This window comes from Pterocles gutturalis, unplaced genomic scaffold (genome assembly GCF_000699245.1).
Source record: "Pterocles gutturalis isolate BGI_N339 unplaced genomic scaffold, ASM69924v1 scaffold15837, whole genome shotgun sequence".
Taxonomy (NCBI): domain Eukaryota; kingdom Metazoa; phylum Chordata; class Aves; order Pterocliformes; family Pteroclidae; genus Pterocles; species Pterocles gutturalis.
In genome coordinates, this window is record NW_010110513.1 from 40675 (window position 1) to 43680 (window position 3006).

A 3006-nucleotide genomic window follows, 5' to 3' on the forward strand; every position below is an offset into this window, starting at 1 on the left:
GCAGAAACACTTGAGTGCATAATTCTGTTTTGTGTTTTTTCTTCTGAGATGAGGGAGAAGGTGGATAATGCTTCTTATTAACTCTGCTGCTACATGCCTGTGAGTAGATTATTATTTTGGCAATGTACGGAGATATTGGGCAAACTGCCACCTGGTGTAGACTGTATCAGCTCTGTTGCAGTCAACAGAATTGGGACAGCCTGCTCTGAGCATCTGCCCTAATATTATTTGACTGTTTACAAAGGACATTTCTAAGAGAGGATTGGTTTTCTGTATCGCCACCAAATGATTCAAAATGAGCCACCTGCTGTGCTTTTATGAGCATTTCTCTACAAATTGAAGAATAACTGCTTTGTTAAGGAGAAAATACAATCAAAATTTAGAGAAGAATACTATTTGCCTAACAGGCCAGGTCATGTTAGTGTGATACTTGTTTTCTTAGTAATTATATATATTACTTCCTTCCTGAAAAAGACTTGAAGCAACAGGCTGGCTGAGGATTTGACAGGCAACTGAGTACTCTGTTTTTCATTAAATAATCAGATGCTTTTCCCTCTCCCCTCTCAACACGGAAAAGACTGCACGTTACAGAATGAAAATTTCGGTAAGCAGGGAGAGTGTGACAGAGGAATGACGATCTTGACTGTTTGCTAAAGAATTCTGCTTCCCCGTTAAGCTGTGGTGTTGTTTATACAATCCAGACCTAACCAACACTAGGATGCTGTCCTGCCCTTAGACTTGAATATGTCATGGTCCTGAGAATGGCAGGTTTTAGAAACAGTAGTGTGCTTCCCTGCATTAAACAGTACAGTCTAATTTTGGAATATTATTAACTGAGTAATGCAACTCAATTTAGTTACTGTTCTTCTCTTTTTGAATTGATTTTAAACAGAAAAAAAGCAGCCAAGTGGTTTTATTTCAAAATCATTACTAAATCTTAATCCTGCACAGAAATTTCACAGTCTAAAAACCATTACTATATACAGGAAGCCTGTAACACGCTGCACGTGAGCTTTTCACTCTTCCCCTTCTATGTGATTTACTACAGCCATAAATAAAGTTCTTATTGGTAATGCTGTAAAATATTTTGAAAGTTGCTAACAGCATAATGCTTTGAAGATGCCAGGAACATCTAATACTGTTTGCTCTTTTAAATGGTGGCAGATGACTTAATAGTTAAAAAACAAACCAACCAAGTTCAACATTTTACATACATTTCATTATTGCTCCCTAGAACTTACTCCATTATATTATCCTTGTCAGAGCATATCTAAACGCTGTGGTCTATATTCAAAACAGTGTTGTTCAATCAAAATTCTGTGACCCTTGGAACTATGAATATTGAATATATGTAATGCAGTGCTATCACAATATTTTCAATAAAGGAATTTATGCATTCAGAAACTTGTTACAGATGTTTTATTTTATTCACAAACTTCAGCACATTTTAAATATGAAAGGATGCAGCTTAAGTTGCAGGTTATGCTGACAAATACTTCCACTTAGGAAGATAATTCCAGCAATATCATATTTTAGAAGCATGGCTAAGGAGGTGGGAGCTTTGGGATTGGGGAGTTTTTTGTGTGGTATGCATTCTCCTAAAATAGAGCTGTGTTTTGAGTTCACTCAAAGACAGACTGTGACAAAGGGCTAAGAAATACCAGTAAACAGTTTAACAGTTGACCTAGTAGTTCTTGCTGGTTCTCTCAGCTGTAGTGAATAGCATGTATTCCCTCATCTTTTTTAACCAATCCCTTCCCAGCAGACAAAAGTCCATTTTTGTATGCGCCCTTTTTATATTGCTAAAGTGTTAATGCATTTTGCTTTCTGTCCATGCAAGACAAAGGTGTACAATGTCTTAAATAAACTTGGTTCTTGTCTTGTTTTATGGTATACAGACGTAGCATTAAAAAAAAACAAGCTAAGATTATGCAAGAAAAGGAACAGGTATGATATCTGTGAATCCTGCTTTGAGTGAAATGGTGGTAAGAATTTTCTTAGTTTAAAGTAAGAGGAAAATGACGGTTATTAGTAATTTTTCTCTCTGAAAACAAAAGCTTGTTCTCACAACATGAAAGGTATTTTGGTGGTACTTGGATAAAGATTTTTGATTCATGACAGTGGTGAAATGCTCCTTCACAATAAGCTTTTTAGGTACCCTATTAAGTGCAGATGTTCAATCTGGTTCTGGTTTCAGTGTAGTTTCTACACCTGATATTTTGTACAAAGCTGGCCTTAGAGCAAAGTAAACCCAGTTGCTTTCAGAATAATCCTTGTGTGTAAACTTTCAAGATTTCACTTGCCTGTTTGTAGCAGAGAAAAGAAGCAGGTTAGCTCATTGCCAAGGGATCATCTCATGCTCTGTAGGTCGGCAATTGCTGGCAAATGAGCTTCTTCAAGTAGAATCGCTAACCATGTCCTATTGATGGTGTATCATCTGTAGGACAAGCACTTCGTGCCATTTGGGCTGCACAAAGAACAAAAACATTTAAATTCTGTGGTCAGGGATGCTGCAGCTCTGCAACTCTAGCCTAATGAACAGTGCAAAAGATTTAAAATACAAATTATTAAGAAAACATTTTTAGAAATTGAGCCATAGCTACCACTTAGAAATACCTTCTGTTGTCTTTGGAAGCAGTTGGTACAACGAGGGTGGTGAGGCAGGGGCACAGGTTGCCCGGGGAAGCTGTGGATGCCCCATCCCTGGAGGGTTCAGGGCCAGGCTGGATGAGGCTTTGAGCAACCATGGCAGGGGGCTTGGAACTAGATGACCTTTAAGGGTCCCTTCCAGCCTCAACCGTTCTATGATTTGAATGAGCTCAGACTGCTTTCGCTTAATTTTATTCCCAGTTCGTACCTTTATTAGTGAAAACTTCTGGCGAGCTGGCTCCCTGTACTGCCCTCGGTGCAGCTCCCTGGGGGCTCGGGGTTTGCTTCCCCGCGCCACGGGCCCTCGTTATTCCGCCTGCTCCGGGGAGCCTGTTCCTGGCAAGAGTGAGTCTAAGA